Source organism: Lepus europaeus, assembly GCF_033115175.1.
Source record: "Lepus europaeus isolate LE1 chromosome 21 unlocalized genomic scaffold, mLepTim1.pri SUPER_21_unloc_3, whole genome shotgun sequence".
In the NCBI taxonomy this organism is placed as follows: Eukaryota; Metazoa; Chordata; class Mammalia; order Lagomorpha; family Leporidae; genus Lepus; species Lepus europaeus.
In genome coordinates, this window is record NW_026909008.1 from 75,118 (window position 1) to 97,877 (window position 22,760).

General features: G+C 51.1%; 2 long non-coding RNA genes across 4 annotated transcripts in view; one reads left to right on the forward strand and one right to left on the reverse strand.

The window, feature by feature from the left end:
* LOC133754331 (uncharacterized) overlaps positions 1 to 6,863 on the reverse strand; it is a 28,271-nt gene extending 21,408 nt beyond the window's left edge. For both annotated transcript variants that reach the window (XR_009865206.1, XR_009865207.1), the window contains exon 1: positions 6,683 to 6,863. This is a non-coding gene — a long non-coding RNA (uncharacterized LOC133754331). The remainder of the gene's footprint in view (positions 1 to 6,682) is intronic.
* Positions 6,864 to 7,178: 315 nt separating this feature from the next.
* The window catches only part of LOC133754330 (uncharacterized), an 84,019-nt gene continuing 68,437 nt past the window's right edge, over positions 7,179 to 22,760 (forward strand). For both annotated transcript variants that reach the window (XR_009865205.1, XR_009865204.1), the window contains exons 1-2: positions 7,179 to 7,208; positions 12,330 to 12,539. This is a non-coding gene — a long non-coding RNA (uncharacterized LOC133754330). The remainder of the gene's footprint in view (positions 7,209 to 12,329; positions 12,540 to 22,760) is intronic.

Consider the following 22,760-nt stretch of genomic DNA (forward strand, 5'->3'; position numbering starts at 1 on the left):
GACTTGACAAACGTTATCTCCTAGGGACTGCCACGCTGGGCTGTAGTTATCTATGCCTGGCTTTCCCCCACCTGATTCTGAAGTTCTTACAGGCAGTAGTGACAGTCTGTCTTTCAGACCAGAAAAACCAGGCCTTGCACAGTGTGGCACACAACGAGGCCCAGCGGGACTTCCAAGGTTCTCAAAGTTGCCACTACAGCAGGCTTGTAACTTCAAATGCCGGCAGGCCCAGGCAGGGCAGAGTCGCGACTAGGGAGCTGGCCAGCGAGGCATGCCGTGGGCTGGGAGAGAGTGCCTGCCTTCTAAAGGGGGCGGTCTCCGCTCAGCTCTGGTGGTGAGTGGCTACCGGGCAGAATTCTGACTCTCTGTTAATAGACTTTACTGATATTTTCTTTTTAAAGATTTATTTATTTATTTGAAAGAATTACAGAGAGAGGTAGAGCCAGAGAGAGAGGTCTTCCATCTACTAGCCCACTCCCCAAATGAGCACAATGGCCAGAGCTGAGCTGATCTGAAGCCAGGAGCCAGGAGCTTCTCCAGGTCTCCCACGTGAGTGCAGGGGCCCAAGGACTTGGCCATCTTCTACTGCTTTCCCAGGCCATAGCAGAGAGCAGGATGGGAAGTGGAGCAGCTGGGACTCAAACAAGCACCCTTATGGGATGCCAGCGCTGCAGGCTAGGGCTTTAACCCACTGTGCCACAGCGCTGGCCCCAGATTTTACCGATATTTTTAACAAAACCTCATAATCAGATTCTTATGAGAAATATGCCACTGTTTCAATGTTGACAACTAATTTAAAAAACTAATTCAAAATTTAAAAAATCATCATGGGCCAAGGAAACACTTCCATGGATGACTATTTTGCAATCTGAGATAAAGGGTTCATTTTCAAGTTGGCTACATCTCTATTTTTAAGGCTAAAGTTTTTTTTTTTTTTTAATATTTCTTTATTCATTTGAAAGTCAGAGTTGCAGAGAGAAGGAGAAACAGAGAAAAATCTTCCATCTGCTGGTTCACTCCCCAGATGGCCACAACAGCCAGAGCTGGACCAGTCAGAAGCCAGGAGCTTCTTTCAGGTCACCCACACGGGTGCAGGGGCCCAAGCACCCATGCCATCTTCTACTGCTTTCCCAGGAGCATTGGCAAGGAGCTGGACTGGAAGTGGAGCGGCCAGGACTTGAACCACTGCCCACATGGGATGCCAGCGCCGCAGGCGGTGGCTTTACCCATTATGCCACAGCGCCTGGCCCCCAAGGCTAAAGTTTTTAAAGACTTGTATCTTCAAACAAATTCACTCTACAGAAAAGTTCCAAGAACAGTACAGCGAGCTGCTATCTCCCCTTCCCCTGGACTCCGGCTGACTCATTTTGGCATCTCTGGATTCTAGTGCACAGAAGGCACTGAAATGCTATTCACTCACGGAACAAACACCATCAGGGAAAAACAAGCAAAACGAAGTGTGCCAGGTTCCGGCGAGCAGCGAGCTAAAGTGGCGGGGCAGAACGCACGCTGAAAAACTTCGAGAGGAAAAGACAGGCATCAGATGGACAGACAGAAGCAATGAAGACAACGGGACAGACACACAGACCACGCGGAACGCACATTTATTTGGCCTACTGAATGTTTGCTTGGGTTTATTCTGTCTGGTTTTTGCCTGGTTTATTCTGAGTACCAAGAGAAACACACAAATCACCAGGAGCCCAGGTAAATATCACACAAGACAGAACAGGCCAGACACACAGACTTGCATCCAAACCTTACCAATCACCCAGCGCCTTTTTTATAGTTTGGGATTATTTGGACAAGCCGGGTGAAATTTCATGTTGGTATTATTAATTCTCTGAGAAAGTTTGCTAAGCAAATGAACAGTACAAACAGGCAAGTGTTGAGTATTTGCTCTGGGGCCAGCAAAAGCAAATGCACAGCTTTAAAATCCTCCCTAATTACACGGATGCGCTGAACTGCTGTCTAATTATTATGTTCCTCAAAGACCGAGTACTTCTTTTTTTCCCCCTAAACCATCTCATACTTTAAAAGCACTGGGGAAAACCTGACTTTAACACAAAGGTGAGCATTTTCAGAAAGAAGACTCAAGTCCTGCCAATTACCTTTATGTAAATTTAAAAAAATGTCAAACATGGGGTTTTGACTTAAGCAAAGAGTGAGCTAATGACAAAGGTCCCTAATTGCTAGAGACCTTCCTCAGAAGTGCCTCCGTCTCCTCTGAGCATGGCGGAGGGAAGCTGCAGACAATCACAGCACCCGCCGCCATGTAGAACCATGTTTTTATGCACCAGACGGGGCCGCACGCTCTTTCATCCACTCTTCACTGACGGGGGTCTTCTTCATCATCCCCATTTCACTGACAGCAAACCTGAGGCTCCAAGAGGACAAAGGACATGTCTGGGATTCAAATCCACGGCTGCACGGCCCCTAAGACCTCAGCGCATCACACACTGTGTCACCGAGACAGACAGGCGGGAGCTGCTCAAAGTCAAATCCGACGGGCCAGGGAGAATGTCCTAGAAAGCTGTAGTGATCCTGGCATGCAGAATCAATCAGACTATAACCCGGATGGGGGCACCTGCTAGACATGGGGAGGCTTTCATCAGTCATTGCAGCTAATTGGGGAGTGAACCAGCAATGGGAGACCTCTCTCTCTCTTTCTCTCTCTCTCTCTCTCACTCTCTCTCCTTCTCCTTCTCCTTCTCCTTCTCTCTCTGTGTAACTCTGACTTTCAAATAAATAAATAAATCTTTCTTTAAAAAATGAAAAAACCGGCCGGCGCCGTGGCTCAACAGGCTAATCCTCCGCCTTGCGGCGCCGGCACACCAGGTTCTAGTCCCGGTCGGGGCACCGATCCTGTCCCGGTTGCCCCTCTTCCAGGCCAGCTCTCTGCTGTGGCCAGGGAGTGCAGTGGAGGATGGCCCAAGTTCTTGGGTCCTGCACCCCATGGGAGACCAGGAGAAGCACCTGGCTCCTGCCATCGGAACAGCGCAGTGCGCCGGCCGCAGCGCGCCAGCCGCGGCGGCCATTGGAGGGTGAACCAACGGCAAAAGGAAGACCTTTCTCTCTGTCTCTCTCTCTCACTGTCCGCTCTGCCTGTCAAAAAAATTAAAAAAAAAAAAAATAAATAAATGAAAAAACCTCTTTCTCTGTCTCTCCCTTTCTAACTCTACCTCTCAAATAAATAAATAAAATCTTTTAAAAATTATTTATTTACAAAAAAGATTGGGAAAGAAAATGGGATTCTTTGAAGGTCATAGCTAATCTCAGGGTAAATACTTTCTTAGAATAAATTATTCCCCTTTGTAAGCAATCTGAAAATCAACAGATTCCTCCACGGGGCCACAGGCATATTCTAGGACAGGCTTCTTGAAAATGGTCTATTCCAGGGCTGGGGAACCCTTTGCCACCAAAGGCCATTTGGACATTTATAACATCAGCCATGGGCCACACAAAATTACCAACTAAAGCAGCCTGCTTTAGATCTACTAAATTTCAAGTTCTACCTTGTTGGGGACAGACCAAATTTCTTGGGCCTTCCCTGGTACAGCAACGTTTCTCAAAGTGTGTTCCACAGATCCTAGGAGGATGAGAGGAATGCAAAGAGAAAACTGCTCTCATCATAATTCTAATCCTTCTTCCCTAAGCAAAGCCAAGTAACCTGGGTTAGAACTGCTTGTAGCTTGAATCAAGGCAGCACAGCCCAACTACACCTGTAGCCATTATATTGTTTACTGTCCCAACCTTGTAATACAACAAAAAATCACTTTCACTTCAGAATGTCCTCAGGAAACAGCAATGATTCTATTGAGCCTCGGCCCATGAGATTCTGCATAAAGACATGGGAAGTACACATAAAGCGTTTCTGTTACAAGCCAAGAACAATGGCTGATCCTAGAAAACCGACATGTGGTTGAGTTGCCAGCTGAACTAACCACCTTCAGTATGGAATGCCATTCTTCCTTGAATGAACAACTAACACACAAATTACAGTCACTCACAGCTGGGCATGGGGCAGACATTTTCACAAATATGAACCAAATGAGTCTGTCCCTTCAAGGTAACAACAGTATCTATGTCAATGATCAAAACTATTCAAGTGGAAAACTTGTTTTCATTACAGGAGTTCAATGGCTTCCCTATACTTAAAACTCTTTTAAAAAGTGAGATAGGTGATGATATTAACAAGTGTGACTTTGATTCCGTGCAATGACATTTCAAAAGTTAACATGTGGAAGATTTGCATGCTTCAGTGAACCAACATTTTCCCAGTGACCAATAGTTTGTTATAAAATCCTATGAGTGGGAGTCGGCGCTGTGGCACAGTAGGTTAATCCTCTGAGTGCGGTGCCAGCATCCTATATGGGCACTGGTTCTAGTTCTGGCTGCTCCACTTCCGATCCAGCTCTCTGTTGTGGCCTGGGAAAGCAGTAGAAAATGGCCCAAGTCCTTGGTCCCTGCACCCAGGTGGGAGACCTGGAAGAAGCTGCTGGCTTTGGATCAGCTCAGCTCTGGCCATTGCGGCCAGTTGGGGAGTGAACCAGCAGATGGAAGACCGTTCTCACTGTCTATAACTCTACCTCTCAAATAAATAAATAAAATCTTCAAAGGGCAAGATAGAACAGTAAATTTTACTGAAACAGAATACAAAAGCTTAAGGATAAGGGTCTAGATATTGTGACTAAGCTTTAACATACTGCCACTTGCTAAGTTCTGTTATATTATCAAAGAGTGTCTACAGTTACCTAAAAAGGCAATTAAAAATATCCCTCCCTGGTCCAATGATATATCGACGATGTGTGTGTGCAAGTGCTTGTGTACTTCTTCATATGTGTGTGTATTTCTTCGTATGTATGTCTTCATCTGTATCAGCCCAAATAACATGACAAAACAGTTGGGATGCTGAAGCCGACACAAGTCTAGCTCCTTACTATTAAACCAGACACCACAGAGATTTGAAAAAATACAAAACAATGTCAGGGGTGGCACTGTGGTGCAGTGGGTCAGCCTTCGCCTGCGGTGCCAGCATCCCCTATGGGCTCTGGTTGAGTCCCAGCTCCTCCACTTCTGACTCAGCTCCCTGGTAATGGCCTGGGAAAGCGGTGGAAAATGGCCCAAGTGCTTGGGCTCTTGCACCCAAGTGGGAGACCCAGAAGAAGCTTTTGATAGGCTTAGCTCCAAATGCTGCAACCATTTGGGGAGAGAACCAGTGGATGGAAAACTCCTCTCTCTCTCTCTCTCTCTCTCTCTCTCTCCCTCTGTCTGTAACTCTGCCTCTCAAATAATAAATCTTAAAAAAGAAAAAAAAGTCATTTTTCTTACTAAATTTTTAGCGGAAATGCAACTACTTGTCCATTAAAGATAGTATCTATATTCGGATGTAACAGGTTTATTCTTGACCTGTTTAAGTGAATCCATAAATGAACGTGTTGCGATTCTGTTTCAATTTCTGACATGGCAAATGTCACAGATGTAAAACATGTAAGCAAAGCCCTTTGGAGGCAGGAGCATAAAGGCTTTCTGAGGCCGGAAGGATTGAGTATTGTTTGGTAGCAACAGTGGGTTGTCCTTCCAAGGAGCAAACTGGTGAGAGACATTCTAGAGCACCTCTGAAGGGCAAAGGGCAAAGGGCAAAGGGCAAAGGTATCTTGACAGCTCAAGCCAGAACGTTCCAGTAAAAGCACTCTTCCAGGCTGTGTTCAGTGTGTATCAAAGGCAGGCAATTTCTTCAGAGACAAATTCCAGAGACGCCAGGGCAGTGGCATAAAAAGAATCTAGCGCTCACTCTAAGGCATGAGTCGGGCCCATCTATCTGCGAAGTCAAATAACACTGCACTTTACATTCATGTTCTTTCCCGTGGTCAAGGCCATGATTCCAATCAAGGATCCCTGAATGGTGGCCCACAGACCACCTCTGGCCTTCAGACGGGTGGGCCAACTGGGTATTTTGAGAAACACCCTACAACTGGCTTGGAAGCTGCCTGACCAGCTTCCGGTTCACAGCCCCAAACCAGCCCAGGAGCCTCGTCCTTGCAGACACTCGCGTTTGTTAGCCTCTGGACTCAAGGGCTCCCCGAAAACCCTGGCCACATCTCAGACTCCGTGATCCAGCTCCAGAGTCAGAGTGCCCGGGTTCCCCGCTCACTCTGCCGCTTGCTGGCTGTCCAACTTTCGGGAGTTACTGAACTTCCGGGAGCCTCCGTTTTCCTCGCTGTAAAATGGGATAACCTTGACCTCACACGGCTGCTAGGAAGCTTAGAGAGGTGCTCGTGGGCTGTTGCTAACACTAGACTGCACACTCCCGTGCTAAGTCCCTTCCCAGGAGCGACGACTGAGCTACCCACAGTCACACTTACCTCTACCCAAACTCCCAGATCCCACAGCTCCAACCTCCCGGGACACGCAAGGTCCTCCTCGGCCCCTCTGCTTCTCCTTTCCCGGAGACCCTGGCCAGTCCTGGGTTCCCACACGACCACAGGTTCGGTACCGCTGACCACTCCCCCAGCCGCTTCTCCCCAACCCGGACCACTAACTCTCCCTTTCCCTCAGATCGGAGACCGCCTTGAGTCAGGAATTGGCGGTCCAGGAGTCTACGGCCTAGGCCCTTGTCTGAAGAAGACTCAGGAATGTTGAAGAGTAACTGCCCGCCCTCCCGGAGGGGCCCTTAGACACTCACCGTCCATCCTTAAAGGCGGCGGTTACGGCGGTTACGGCGGTTACGGGTGCTCGAACCGGAAGCTGCCCCTACACTGTTTGCAGTTCCCCTGGTTACTGCAGGGCTCCCGACCAATGGCGGTGGAGCGCCGCTTGCTGAGCCCGCCTCCAAAGCGAGTGACGTCACGGAGGCGCGCTAGAACGCCTCCTCAGATCCCGGGGTGCGACCCGCCTCCGGCGGCCACAGATCCTTGTGCGCAGGCGCGCTGGGAAAGGCCGCCTGGCGCCGCGGTGCGCAGGCGCCGCGGGGCTGCTAAGTGAAGCGGCAATGGACGCCTTGGAGTCGTTGTTGGACGAGGTGGCCCTGGAGGGGCTCGATGGCCTATGTCTGCCCGCGCTGTGGAGCCGCCTGGAAACGCGCGTGCCGGCTTTCCCTTTGCCGTTGGAGCCCTACACGCAGGAGTTTCTGTGGCGGGCCCTTGCCACGCACCCAGGAATCAGCTTCTATGAGGAGCCTCGGAGCGACCAGACCTCCAGCTCCAGGATCGGTGAGCGGCCTGGGCCTGCGGGCGGGCGCAGGGCCCGGGTCCTGATGGGGTTGGGGAGGGGGCAGGGAATGGAGCGAACCGGGGCGGGAGAAACCCAGACCCGGAGTGTGGTGGGCAGCACCTGATGTGGGGACCAGGTGGGGCCCAGGAGCTGGGATCATCTGATGGTAACCCCGTTATATCCGGGCGGGCTGCATTCAGAGAGTATTTCCATGAAATTGGACGTAGGACGGGAGCAGGAAGGCAGTTCCTGTGGAACGCTCAGGGTTGGACCAGGGCAAGTGCGCACAGCAGCCAGTTTAGGAATCGCGCTGATAACCCGAGCACGGACCAGGTACGACTGTGCAGTTCCGTTTTAGGAGCTTGGGGGAGGTCGGTCCACACCGTGACCCCCTGGAAGTAGGTGCTGTCGTCTGTCCCACTTTACAGGGGTGTAAACTGAGGCGTGCACAGGGGACAAGCAAGGAGCATTGATTTGAACTCTGTATGTCTCCGGAGTCTTTTTTCTTTCTTTTCATTGATTTGAAAGACAAGAGACAGAAACAGCGGGCTGCCATCTGCTTGCTCACTCCCCAAATGCCCGCAACAGCTGGGCCTGCTGGGCTAGCCAAAGCCTAGAGCCTGGAACTCCATCTGGATCTCCCACGTGGGGTGGCAGGGGCCTCAAGTACTTGAGCCATCGGCTGCCTCCCAGGGTGTGCATTGGCAGGAAGCTGGACTGGAAGCTGAGGCAAGCAGGAGCCCTGGGGACTTCCATGTGGAATGCAGGCCTGGTGGTGTCTTTATCCTGAACCAAGTGCCGGCCCCCAGAGTCTGTGCTCTTCTGCCATATTGTGAGGGTGGGGGCAGTCCCCAGAGGTGATACCCAAGACAAGGCTTGGAAGTTGGATTTAGGCAGCCGGTTGGCAAAGAGAACGGTGGACAGAGAGCGGGAATGTGAAAGGCCGAAGGAAGAGAACTAAGTTTGGCTGGAGTGTAGGGTAGAAGGACAGAACAAGGAATAAGGGTTGGCACACAGATGCATGTTAGGAGTTGGTACTGTTCTAAGATTCTTTGTTTTTTTAAGATTTATTTATTCATTTGAAAGAGTTACACAGAGAGAGAGAGAGGTCTTCCATCCGCTGGTTCACTCCCCAATTGGCGGCAATGGCCAGAGCTGTGCCAATCCGAACCAGGAACATTTTTTTTCCAGGTCTCCCACATCGGTGCAGGGGCCCAAGGACTTGGGCCATCTCCTACTGCTTTCCCAGAGAGCAGAGAGCTGGATTGGAAGTGGAGCAGCCAGGACTCAAACTGGTGCCCATATGGGATGCTGATGCTGCAGGCAAGAGGCTTAACTCCCTGCACCATGGCATCGGCCCTTAGAAGCTTAATTTGTTTTAAAGATTTATTTATTTATTTGAAAGTCAGAGTTAGAGAGAGGAGGAGAGGCAGAGAGAGAAAGGGAGGTCTTTCATCTGGTTCGCTCCCCAATTGGCTGCAACAGCACTTCATGCAGTGGCTTTACCTGCTATGCCACACTGCTAGCCCCGATTCTTTTTTTTTTTTTAAGATATATTTATTGGAATTTTGCCTCTCTTGGGGCTCCCCTCCAGGCCACTCTGGCTGGAGGTTTCTGTCTTAAATAAATTTTGCTTTTCTTTAAAAACATTTTTATTTATTTGAAAGGCAGAGTTATAGAGAGATAAGGAGAGACAGAGAGAGGTCTTCCATCCTCTGGTTCACTCCCCACAAATGGCCACAATAACCAAGACTGAGCCAGGCCAAAGCCAGGAGCCAGGAGCTTCTTCCAGGTCTTCCATGTAGGTGCAGGGCCCCAAGGGCTTGGACCCTCCTCTGTTGCTTTCCCAGGTGCATTAGCAGGGAGCTGGATGGAAAGTGGGGCAGACAAGACTCCAGTTGGTACCCATATGGGATGCTGGTTTGCAGACCCAGGCTTAACCCACTGTGCCACAGGGCTCACCCCCTAAGATTCTTTTATTTATTTATTTTTTTAAGATGTATTTATTTATTTGAAAGGCAGAATTACATAGAGAGACAGAGAGGTGTTCCATTTGCTGGTTCACACTCCAAGTGGCTACAACGGCCAGGACTGGGCCAGGCCAAAGCCAGGAGCTTCATCTGGTGGGTGCGGGGGGCCTAAGCACTTGGTCATCTTCCATTGTTTTCCCAGGTGCATTAGTGGGGAGCTGGATTGGAAGTAGAGCTGGCATCTACCAGTGTCACAGACAGCACCTTAACCCACTGCACCACAATACCAGTCCCTGTTCTAAGTTTCTTACATATAGTAAGTTGTTTCATTTTTACAACAACCTTAAGAGGTGGGTAATGTTACCCCTGTTTTCCTGAAAAGAACATCAAGGCACAAAATGACTTGTTCAAGGTCATCAACTAGCAAGAGCAGAACCCACAGGGCCAGCGCTGTGGTGTAGTAGGTTAAGTATCCACCTGCAGTGCCTGTATCCCACATGGCATCGGTTCAAGTCCTGGCTGCTCCACTTCCGATCCAACTCTCTGTTATGGCCTAGGAAAGCAGCAGAAGATGGCCCAAGTGTTTGAGCCCCTGCACCCATATGGAAGACCCAGAAGAACTGGTGCCTGGCTACGCATTGGCCCAGCTCTGGCTGTTGTGGCCATTTCAGGAGTGAACCAGAGGATGGAAGACCTCTCTCTCTATCTCTCCCTCTCTCTGGCTGTAATTCTGCCTCTTAAATAAATAAATAAGGAAGAACAGAACCCAGAATTTGAATGCAGAAATTCTAGGTCCAGAATCCACTCTGCCTTGCACTGGAGAAGCTAATCAACCATCCTTTATTCCCATTTCTAGAGTTTCTCCCTTATCAAAAGGACAGTGGGAAGCCACCCAAGGGAGGGTCAGACACGGACAAAGAGTGAAGCTGAGAGCCTCTTTGCAGTCTGGTCATAGCAGCGAGGCAGGGGCCAGCTTGCCATCGTAGGTGTGGAACAGAGGCTAAGGAAAAAGGATCGAGACAGCCACAACGGCGGAGTCCAGAGGATTGGTGGCTGATCGGCTGTGAGGAGAGACAGGATTCTAGGAGGATGTTGGGCCCCTGAGTGAACCCGATACCCTCCCCTGAGGCAGGGAACACAGCTGAGCAGCCTTGAGGTGTGCATCTGGTGGGGGCACACAGCTGGGGGTTGGGATGAGGCTCCTTCAGGTTGTCCAAGTGCAAGCTCTGTTTAGTGAACATCTGGCCTCACGGGAGCTAAAGCAGGTCAGAGGGAGGGACCGAGCCAGACGTCGGTGAGTCATCCCCTGTCCTTGGTGATGAAAGCCGTTGGCTGAGATGATCCCTAGGAGAGAGCGGGGCCAGTGCTCCTGGGCTTGCGTTAGGTCTGTGTCCCAGTGAACCCAGGCTAGGTTAGAAGTGCATCCAGGCCACTTACCCGGCCTGGCACCGTGGCTTAGCCAAGCCACCCTGACCGTGCTCAGGACACTTCACCTTACAACTGGGCAGAATCATGAGCACAAGCCCGGTGTGCAGTAAGGCGTTTATGGAATGCTGTACTGCAGTGACAAGCAGGGTGGTTGTGTGCGGGTTGACTTTTGCACGAGGTCAAAAGTGAAAGCAGCACGTGGTGGGGATTGTGTTCTGGTCGGCGGCCTTCAGCGGAGCTCTGAGGTGCGTGGACATTGCAGACAGAGTGGAGGATGAGGAGCTTCAACAGAAGACAGAAAGGCGTCACTGCAGAGGGGCCGGGCAGTCTGGCCAGAGTGGTTACCTGGGAGCTGGGGAGAAGTCGGGATTTGAGAACGCAGAGGGGGGCCGGCGCTGTGGTGTAGCAGGGCATCATGCATGGACACCGGTTCGTGTCCACCTGCTGGTGCGGCTGTGAGGTTCTGCAGGGGGTGGCCCAAGTGCTTAGACCCCTGCTGCCACGTGGGAGACCTAGAGGAAGCTCCTGGCTCCTGGTCTCGGCCTAGCCCAGTCCCGGCTGTTGGCAGCTGTTTGGGGAATGGACCAGCGGATGGAAGACCTCTCTCTCTGTCTCCCTCTCTCTAACTCTACCTTTCAAATAAATAAAAGTAAACAACAACAACAACAAAAATAGAAGAGCACAAAGGTCCCAGAGGGGGCAAGAAAAGGCTTGAAAAGTGGATGTGGACCAAGCCTCAGCTAGACTGGTGCAGGGTGTGAATGAGATTTCAAAGGAAAGCTCACTCTACGGGGCTGACTGGCTAGGAGAGAAAGCACGTGTCAGAGATGCTGAGGCCAAGGGACAGTGTCGCACCAGGGAGGTACTTGATTGGAGGGGGGAGGGGCACTCACAACCTTGGATTTGATAGACAACTGGAGACATTGCACAGACAGGACTGAGGGTTCAGAGGTGAGAATGGTTCACATGAGCGTGATGGTTAACACCATGGAAGTAGATAAGGGTACCCAAGAGATGGACAGATGATGTCTTAGGGGAGGAATGCCCTGAATCGCTCAGTCCCAATGTGGTGGCCTGGAGTCCCGCAACCACGTTTGGAGGGAAACCAAAGGGGGCCGTGACTGGGGCCAGTAAGGCAGTTTGGGTCCCAGCACCCAACATCTTTTTTTTTTTTTTTTTTTGACAGGCAGAGTGGACAGTAGAGGGAGCCAGAGAGAAAGGTCTTCCTTTGCCCTTGGTTCACCCTCCAATGGCCGCAGCGGTAGGCGCGCTGTGGCCGGCGCACCGCGCCCAGGTGCTTATCCTGGTCTCCCATGGGGTGCAGGGCCCAAGCACTTGGGCCATCCTCCACTGCACTCCCGGGCCACAGCAGAGAGCTGGACTGGAAGAGGGGCAACCGGGACAGGATCGGTGCCCCGACCGGGACTAGAACCCGGTGTGCCGGCGCCGCAAGGCGGAGGATTAGCCTGTTAAGCCACGGCGCCGGCCCCAGCACCCAACTTCTGGGGCCAGCTTGGGAGACCCTGGGAAGGTCCGCATTCTCTCTTCTCTGTTGTTAAAAGGCAGGACCCTGCTTGTCAAGGCTGTTTGCATCTTGCAGTAGGGACACTGCAGTCTCAGCTCTTTCTCTCTGATCTCGGCTAGAGCCTGTCAGAGGCACTCACTGCGCAGGCGTCATTGCCGAAGCTCAGCTGGGTTTGCCGCCTGTGCTTTTCCCCCTAGGTACGAGGAGATTGACTTGGAAACTGGCATTTTGGAGTCCAGGAGGGACCCGGTCCCTCTGGAGGATGTCTACCCCATTCACATGATCTTAGAGAACAAGGATGGCATCCAGGGCTCGTGTCGGTACTTTAAGGAGAGGAAGAACATCACCAGCGACATCAGGACCAAGTCTCTGCAGCCGCGTTGTACGATGGTGGAAGCCTTTGACAGGTAACTGGTTCACCCCCGTCAGGAACCCCTCACGTCAGGGGTGTGGTCAGAGCACTCGGCTCGGGTCTTTGGCCCCAGCGTCTCTTGGAGAAGACTGGTTGGCAATCTGTGGGAGAAGACGTCCCCCTGGCCCCCTTCCCTATAGTGCTCAGCCTTTCCCACAAAGACAGAAGTCTGGCAGTATCCCAAGGCAGACATAGGACCAGGCCGGGGCCACTGCGGTGCAGAGAATGGGGACAGTGACAGTCTCTGTTGGTGAGAGTTCCCTCAGTCTCCTTTCCCAGTGGCGCTGCCTCTTGGTCTCTCCTGTCGTTTGATGGTGACATCCTCTGGTAGCTTCCTAAGAGGGAACGTGGATTCCTGGGACACTGACAGGCAGACTGCAGCCCCCTAGGCCAAGGCTGGAGGCTGGCTGTTCTGAGAGAAGAGTCCTCCCAATACTGAAATCTGGGGGTCTCCCAGCAAAACAGCCACCTGTGCTGGCTCAGCCCACACTGGTGCCCACTCGATGACAGCCTGTCTCCTCCTGCTCCCCCCACTCCACAACACAGGACCTCGGCAGTGTTTTAGTTTATGTATATATGTATATAGTTTTACTTATTTGAGAGGCAGAAAGAGAAAGAAATAGAGAAAGGTATCTCCCAGCCACTAGTTCACTCCCTAAATGCCCCAACCACTGGGGCCAGGAGGCAGGAATGCAGTCCAGGTCCCCAGTGTGGGTGGGAGGAGCTCAGTTAACTGAGCTATCCCGCTGCCTCCCAGGGTCTGCATTAGCAGCAAACTGGAGTCAGAGTCGGATGTTGAACTCCACTGTGAGGGGCAGTCCCAGGAAGCCAGGCTCAGCGAGCGGTGGAACAGGTACTCTACTGTGGGATATGGGCATCTTCTTTTTTTATTTTAAAGTTTTATTTTTATTTATTTGGAAAAGTTACAGAGAGAGGTAGAGAAAGAGAGAGAGGTCTTCCATCTGCTGGTTTACTACCCAGATGGCCACAACGGCCAGAGCTGCACCGATCTGAAGCCAGGAGCTTCTTCCAGGTCTCCCATGCAGGTGCAGGGGCCCAAGGACTTGGGCCGTCTTCTACTGCTTTCCCAGGCCATAGCAGAGAGCTGGATCGGAAGAGGAGCAGCCGGGACTAGAACTGGTGCCCATATGGGATGCTGACACTTCAGACCAGGGCTTTAACCCACTGCGCCACAGCACAGGCCCCATGGGCATCTTAACCACCTGACAAAATGCCCACCCCTAGGCAGCATCTTAATGCTTCACCAAATATTTGAGGAAAACTAACATTAAAAGAGTGGCGGGAGCCTGTGTTGGGGCATAGCAGGTTAAGCTACTGCCTGCCATGCCGGTATTCCATATGGGTGCTGGTTCCAGTCCGGGCTGTTCTACGTCTAATCCAACTCACTGCTAATGCACCTGGGAAGGCAGAGGGAGATGGCCCAAGTGCTTGGGCCCCTGCCACCCCACAGGAGACCTGCATGGAGTTCCTGGCTCCTGACTTCAGCCTGGTCCATCTCTGGCTATTGTGGCCATTTGGGGAGTGAACCAGCAGATGGAAGAGCTCTGTCTCTCTTCATCCCTCTCTGTCAATCTGCCTCTAATTAAATAAATCTAAAAAGAAAGAAAATAACAAACAGGAAGTAGAAACAAAGTGGGGAGCAGAAGAAAATTTACAAATAAGAAAAAGATCCTCAGAAAAGAGAAGGTATAGCATCCATGAAAGTAGAGCAAGGGGCTATGAGCAGAAAATAAGAAAGAACACTTGGAAATAAAAGAATCAGATTAATCGCAATGATAGATTTACTGAAGAAAACCATCAGATAAAGTCAAATCTCCCAGAGAGAACAAAAACTCAGAAGAGATAGAACATGGGAGAAGCAAGTTGAAGAGACTGAGCTTAGAGGCCCTCCACCTACATAATTGGGGGTGGGGAGGAGGGAGCACACCTAGGACTGAAGAGGAGGTTATGAGAAACGACGCAAGGCGTTTTCTCGGCTCTGAAAGAACTACGTTTCCAGATCCCGAGGCCTGTCAGTGCCTGTCCTAATGAACACAAAGAAATTCACGCCCTGCAACTTCAGAAAACCTAGAGTAAGAAGCCTCCAGAGAGGAGACCTCCGAGGGCCCTGGGGTATCCGAAGCTGGGGGAGTTGGAAGTTCGAGGTGTTGAGCCTTGCCATCGGTCAGGAACCAGGACAAGTTCAGGCATGTCTGTACTCAGGGCCTCCTGTTAGAGGCTCCTGGCGGATGTACACCGTGCAACGATGGGTGACACCAAGAGATGAGGAACTGTGGGCTTCTAGAAGCAGGGGCAGGAAGCCAGGCCAGCGAGTGGCTAGCGAGATGGCCCTGGGGAGAGCAAAGCCCTGAGTGACAGGTGCCTGGCTCTGTGTGTGTGTCTAGGGTGAGCTACTCGTCTGTCAGAGTCAGCATGAATTAGTGGATGGCACGCAGGAAACCAAGCAAACATGAAAAAGCAAAGGCACTGACTCCAAGGAGAAGGAAAAGGTATACAAGAAAAAACTGCTTTGGACCCATGGGCTTGGCCTTGTGGGTGGAGACTGGTTCCAGCAACGTCCTCAGTAGGATGTGCACTGAGCCAGGGCCAACCCACAGCATCCCCAACACTTAGACCAGTGTCCTCGCCAGGGCCGGCAGCCCCATTTGTTGAGAGAGTGCGAGTGCCGGTCTATGGGAACTCTGCCCCTTGGTTTCCCGGCCACCCTGTCTAGCTTCCCTGGGGCTAAGCAGTCTTGTAGGGGAGATGGTGGGGCCTCAGTAGTACAAGGCCACAGGGGTGGGCACACGGAAGGAAGCCTCTGGGAGGTAGGGCAGCCATCCTGGAGTGGAACTTCATCTCTGGTTGTTCACACCCCCTTCAGTGCCGCGAGGACATGTGATTGACTAAATGACGGGCTCGCGGGGGGCGGGGTGCTAGCCTTGACGTGGGGAGAAGGTGAGGAGGGAGGGCTGGGTCCCATGGTGAGGAGGAAAAAGCTCCCGGAACCGAGCGGTGCCTTGGAGAACACGGCTGCTAAGGGATTCTCCAGTGCCTGCCGCAGAGGTGGGCTGATCCACTGGGGCCTGTCTTATTCCCTGACCTGCAGGATAAAGGTTGTTCGGTGTAGACTGGTTTGGGCTTTGTTTTTTTGTTTGTTTGTTTGTTTGTTTTGCTTGAAAGTGGAAAGAAAGCAAGGAGCAAGTTCAGTTCCCTAGAGAAGCCCCAGGGAAGGCTGCTGTGTGACTGCAGGCCCCTGGAGATGCAAGGAACCCCTTGAAGGTCACAGGCGCCTGAGCAGACTGACGCGAGAGCCCTGTGCGCAGAGATCTTGTCTCCTCACTTCCTGTCAGGGTGACCTTCGGCACCTCAGTTTCCCCACAGTACACGTATTCCAGGGGTGTTGTGAGGCTTACAGGCCACGGCGTACACAGAACAGGGGCCGCACACTGGCCGCCCGCAGGCCAGCTGTCCCAGTGTGTTTGTTGAGGCTCCCACTGTCTCCTTTCATGGAGTTTGTTGCGGGTATTTAAGAAAAATTTTCACCCAAAAAGTCTGACCCCGAAGTGCTCTGTAAAAATAACATGAGGCAACCTTGAGTGACAGTTTGTTAATAGCGATTGGCTGGGCAGAGAAGCACCACCCCCTTTGCTCTCTGCCTGGCCCCCGGAGGGGTATCTGTCCATAGAACCTGTCCATGGGAATGGGAGAAGGAGACTTCTGGAAGAAGGGTCAGCATGACTGGGAGCACCAGGAATGGGGGCTGTGTCTCCTCGCGTGATGAAGAGGGCAGGCCTCCGGTTAGAATGAGTAACACACGTGCACGCAGAGGCTCGCCCATTCCCAGGTGGTCCCAGCACCCACCCCTGCTGGCACACGGAGTCTCAGTTACTTATCTGTGTGGCTTTTTCCCAGCTAGGACGTGAGCTTCTCGAGGGTGGTAGCCGCACCCTATGTACTTTCTAACCATAAGGCCTGTGCAGTATCTCCATGGCACAGCTCAAGCGCTAAGTCGGTGCGTAGCCAGTGTGATTTAATTAAGCACCACTTCAGTTACTTTTCCTGCACAGGTGGAAGGGTTGGCTGCAGTTTACAGGGGGTTTTGCCTTGAGCCTTGTCATTCTGGTTTGCAGATTAACATAAAACCTTCCTTCTAGGCATTGTGGGGTAGCAAAGGCTTAAGTGATAAATAAAGATGATGCATCACGTCATGTAAATTTGCAGGTGTGCCTGAATACACACGAATTCGCGTGAACATTCCTGAAACAAAGAGTTTGGGTTTAGGCACCTTCCAAATGCATATTTCACTGTGTGAAGAGATGCAGTGCTCGGTTTTGCACAAAGCTAAAAAACCTTGGTCTTGAAAACAAGCACCCTGAGCTGATCTGTTTTGCAAATCGGGATTCTTCCCTGCAAGTGTTACCAGTCATCCTGTGTTTATTAAATTGTGTAGAGAAGGAATGCAGGGAAATAGATGTGAACGTGACAGTCCCGCAGAAGCACAGTAGAATCAGGCAGTGCAGAACTGCATTGATCACAGGTGGGAGTGACTGACGGGCATTGTGCTCCTGCAGCCTGAGGCCTGCGGCTGTCATTTGTAGACTCTCCCGTTCGGTGACAAGGAGAGTCCTGCACCGAGGTGCGTGGCAGATGGTGAGGTGTCCGCACTCCCCTGGTGATGACGTGGAGTTCTGCCTTGCTGTGAGGATGGCTGGGGCCGGGCTGTTGTCTGCATTGCCAGAAGGAATTCAAGGATGTAACTTAGATGAAAGGCAGCAAGGAAGCAAGATTTAAAGAGTGATTTACAATCAAAGTGGGTGTAACAGGAAGGAGTGTGGGCGTGCTCACAGGACAGCTGCACCGCACCAGGTCAGGGTCCATCCCTTTATTTGACCTAGAGGCATACAGAGTGTGTCTGGGGCAGGATTAGGGTATAGCCTTTTCTAGAAATCGCCGAAGCGTCATGGCGTCAGGTGCCTGATGGGAGTGGGAGTGTCAGCCATGGTCATTTTAGCATAATGAGCAGAAGGTTAGCACAGGGATGCAGCCAGTAGCTGTATCGGATGCTTTTAGCCAGTGCCAGTTCTAGCAGCAAACACTGCAGAAGTTGCATTGTTTTTTGCCACGTGGACGGGGTGGAGGGTTTGGATGCCGCAGGTGGGGCTACAGCCCAGGGGAGGCTTCAGGGAAGTGCTGGTGGTGTCAGCTCCTCCTTGCCAACATCACAGCGACTCTTCAAAAATAAGCAAGTTCAACAAAATCTCAGGACACCAGATGTTTGAAAATCCACTTTATTCCTAAATACTACTAATGAGCAATCTGAAAATGAAATTTGGAGAACAATTCTGTTCCCCATAACTTAAGAATAAATTTAACGAAAGAAGAACAAAATGTATACCTTGAAAACCGCAGAACGTGGTGAGTAGAAATTTACAATTGAAGTCAATGGAAAAACATCCCATGTTCCCAGGTCGAAAGGCTTAACATCATGAGGATGGTAATTCTCCCCCAAATTAATCTGATTCCACACAGTCCATTTCAGAATCTCAAGCTGAGTCCTTTCTGGAAGCAGTCAGACTGTTTCTAAATTAAAATTCATAAGGAAAATCATAAGGGACCCAGAAAGGTAAAACAATCCTGAAAAAGAATACACCAGAAGAACTCACACTTCTCACTTTCACAGCTCACTGCAGCAGACATGGGGAGCCTTTTTCTGCCACGGGCCATTTGGGTAGTTATGACATCATTTGCCAGCCATTCAAAATTATCAGCTTTGTTAAAATTAGCTTGCTGTAGATTTATTGAATTTCGAGTTCTGCCTGTGGTTGCCTTGGCGGGGCCAGACCAAATGGTCTTGCAGGCTGCAAACGGCTTGTGGGCTCACTGTTCCCCAACCCCGCACTGTAAAGTCACAGTAAGCAGAACAGTGCAGTCTAGCTCAAGGACAGACATGTAGATCAGTGGAGTAGAATCGAGAGTCCAGAAATCAACCCATTGGTCTGTAGTCAGCTCATTTCCACAGGGTGGCAAGGTCATTTCCTGGAGAAAGAGTGACCGCTCACAAAGGGCCATTCAGATTCTGTACGGAGTCGCTGGTAGCCTTTGATGTGGATTTTATCAGGCCCAGAACCTCAGCCCACAGTGCCCCTGGAAAGATTAACTGGGAAGCTAAGGGAGTGGCGTGATTGAGGAAGGTCTCAGTGCTGCTTCTGTAAATCAGAGCCTCTGCGAGAACCCACAGGCAGGATTGCAGGCCTTAAGGTTCATCCGTCTCTCCCAAAGCCGATATCCCGGTGTTAGACTTCAGATGTTAGACTTCGAGATGTTTTCAGGAACTCACAGCCCTGATCAAACAAACTAATATCCAGTCTACCCTTAGAGCCATATGGATTGCAGTCTACCTTTGCCATTCCAAAGGAAGCAGGCTGGCCAATCAAAGGAAGGCCACATGTACTGTGGACCAACCAGAGGCCCACACACAAGCAGATCCCACCGTGCCTCCCCAGCTTGGAACTCTAAGATTCACTGCCTTGACTCCCGTGGGGAACCCAAGTGTTGAGCCTTGGCTGCCTGACTCTGTGCTGTGTGTTATGCAATAAATGTCTCCTTTTTTCCAATCACCCGATGCCCATGATTGGTTTACTGTACTCTGGGTGTGCAGGCCCAGTTTGGGGGGTTCTTTGGCAACCCCTCAGCTAGTTTTGGGGTAATTCTGTAACAGTTCCACTTTACAGGCAAGTCCAGAATAGGCACATGTGAAAGGAATTAGTGATTGCTATTTGTTTTTATAGATTTATTTATTTATTTGAAAGAGTTACACAGAGAGAGAAGGAGAGGCGGAGAGAGAGAAGTTTTCCATCTGCTGGTTCACTCCCCAGTTGGCCGCAATGGCCAGAGCTGTGCTGATCCGGAGCCAGGAGCTTCTTCCAGGTCTCCCACGCAGGTGCAGGGGCGCAAGGACTTGGTCCATTTTCTGCTGTTTTCCCAGGCCACAGCAGAGAGCTGGATCAGAAGTGGAGCAGCCGGGATTCGAATTGGCACCCATGTGGGATGCCGGCTCTGCAGGTGGCGGCTTTACCCACTACGCCACAGCGCTGGCCCCAATTGCTAGTTCAAGGGTAGAGGACTGACAGTTAAATGGGTTGGAGTAATGAAAAGGTTCTAAAAGGGACAGGTGAGGAATGCAGCCTGAGAATGCACTAAGAGCCATTGCCATGTACACCTTAAATGGGTAAATTCAATAAGACTGTTAAATTTTTAAGTAAAAACAAAGTGAAGAACAGGGTGCAGTAAATTACAGTCATTAAAATGGCAAAAGGGGACATTTGTAAAGCTGTAATAGGATTAAAGTGTACAAGCTGAGAAAAAAGAGAAATGAGTCATATTATGAATGACTACAGTGAAATGAAATAAAATGTAAAGACTTATACCACTTTGAAGCCAAAGAAACTGAAAATCAAACAAGAAGGATAAAAGGTGAAACAAACATAAAAGGAATAGGGAAAAATGATCAGAAGTTTTAAAAGCCTCTCAAAGTAGTGGTGATAGTGGGAAATGGTTAAAACAATTAAAATTAGCATAATTTCTTTAAGTTAAAAGTGCCAAAAGTGGCATTAGCTTTAAAAAAAAAAAGTAATTACTGTAAGTAATTAAATGAGTAAAAGAAACAAGAACATTTTAATACCATTTTTAAAAAGTAAAAGAAAGGTAAGAACTGGAACTCAGGAAGAGTAACATTCCCCTCCTGCAGTGGAGAGGCCTGAGACGGCTCTCCCAAGGATGCCCGGGCACCCGGGAAGCGCTCTGTCAGGAACTGGGCTTTTCCTTCCTCTTCCTTAATCCTGCTTCTGTAGGTAGGAGGGTGTGCCTAATTAGCTATTCAGATGGGGTGGGGTTTGGGTGGGGCTTGTACTGCTCACTTCCCTGGCCCTTTGAGAATCTCAGGAGCATCCATGGTAACTCTGCAGGGGCTGGAGCACACCTGCCGTCATCTCTAGGGAAGGTGTCATGGGGTCTGGTACGTGGTGGGGAATGGGTGTGGATCAGCAGGTAGGGGGCGGGGGCTGTGCAGTGTGCGGCCACAGCGCAGGTGCTGCTGGCAGGCTCTTAGTGCCTCGCTGCTTACTTAGCTACCTCCTTGCTTGCCTCAGTGGGAGCTATCACCTCTCAGCAGGAAAATGTGCTTGGCCAAACTGCTTTGGAAAGCTCCTGCTGGGGGCAGGTGGGAGGCCAGAAGGGACTGGGAAAAATCCCCAGGGATCAGACTGGGACAGGAGGGACCTTTCTAGGATGTGGCCTGCTGATGGCTTAGGGGGATTGAGAAGTGGTGCTTCCTGAGACAGGAGGAGCCAAAGGCAAGTGCAGGCCCTTGTGGGCACATGGATGTCCATCCAGGGTGACAGGTCTGGCAGCAGAGGTGTGGTTGGCTGCTGTTACCTTCTTAGACTCCGAGCCCTTGAGAAAGGTCCGCTACGGTCCTTGGGGTCAGTCACTAACTCGGCCCCCGGATTTGGAGGGGTGATGATGCACAGGGTGTCTCCTGGTGACACTGAAATGCTAGACCAAAAACGTTCAGACTCGTACAGGTCCCTAAACCTTCACAAGCCCCCGTGTGGATTATTGTCAGCACCCTTCTTTGCTCAGGTGATTAGGAAGAAAACCGTAGATTCTTGCTGTCAGACATCCCCAAAACTGGTTGGCGGGGTTGGCTTAGAACCGCAAAACTGGGTCCACTTGCCTACCGCAAAGTGAGGCAATGCCTGGCAGGGGGGTGGTGGGAAAAGATGTTTATTGCAAGGTGCAGGGCAAGGAGTCGGCTGCCAGTGCACAGTCTGGGGGAGTCAAGGCAGTTGGGTGTTGCCATTCAAAGCTGGGTTGAGCCCTGTGTGGGTAGGCTTGGGTGTGGGCCTCTGGTAGCTCCCAGTGCGCTTGGCCTGCCTTCCATTGGTCAGCGACGAGGGCCAGCTTTCCTTTGAGACGGCAAAGGTGGACTCCAGTCTGTCTGGGTCTGAGAATCGCTTGGGGACTAGTTTCTGAATTGTGACTTCCTGTGAAAACTCTCAGAATAGAGGTTAGCATTGCCATGCTCACTGTAGGGGCAATCACAAAGTTACCATAAGTGGTACATTTGTTGCCCAGTGGAAGTCTTTATAGGTGTCCTGTATATAAGACAATGGGACATAATTGCTTAAAAGAGGAAGGGACAAGGTGAGATAATGGCAGATTCTTCTGTTCTACTGTGTTCCTTCTCGGGCGGGCAAGGGAGTGGGGATAGAAAGCCCATCAAGACCCTGTGGCAGACCCTGCGGCAGGCCCTGCGCTGCGTGTTCTCTGTTTTACTCTAATCCTTCTACCAGCCCAGCCTGCCGGTTATTCTTTTCTCTCACTGCTCAGAAGGCAGAGGCACAGTTCAGTAGCCTAAAGGCCGCAGAGAGGGTGGAGTGTGTGTCTGGAGCCTGGCAGCTGTCCACACCCTGTGCTGCCTCCCTGGGACACTGGGCGGGACTCCTGAGAAAGGGGGAGTCAGGCAGGGGAGTGCCTGGGGTCTGAGCGAGGCTGAGGACAGCTCCCAGGGGCCTGAGAGTCTGCAGGCGGGGCCTCCCTTCAGCCTCCATCCCACCGGCCCGTTGTCCTCATCCACCACAGTGACAGCTGCCAGTCAGGCCTGAACATCAAGCCTACAAAATAAAAATACGGTGGCCTTTGCATGGCACGCACAACTTCCGCTGTCTGCCTTTCTCCTCGTTCTTCTCTCTCCTCCCCTCTGCCCCACCACCCACTTCCCAAGAGGCCTGGCCGTTTCCACCTCTGAGCCTTTGCTCAGACTGTTCCTCCTGCCCAGAATGCCTGTCTGCTTCTGTCTCATTAGCCCGATGTTACATGTCCTTTAATACCCCACCCAGATGTCGTCTCCCTGCTCACCCTTCCCCTGCCTGGCCCCAGCCTGTCTCTTTGTCCTTTCCAAGCTCTATGCATGCAGGAAATAAGACCCTGCAGTTCTACTTTCTTGCCTGCTTTTATTTGGCCACGGTTATACAGCCAGCAAAGACTGGTAGAAGCAGGTGCACACCACACACTGACCCTGGAGTCCGGGCTTTTAACTTGGGTGTTGCCCTCCTCCATTATTCCAGTGCCACCCTCACTTCTGGGCTCCCGGCCTCTGATCAGGTCTCTGTGCAGTCATCTAAAGCAGTCACCTCCTCCAGATTGTCCCTGG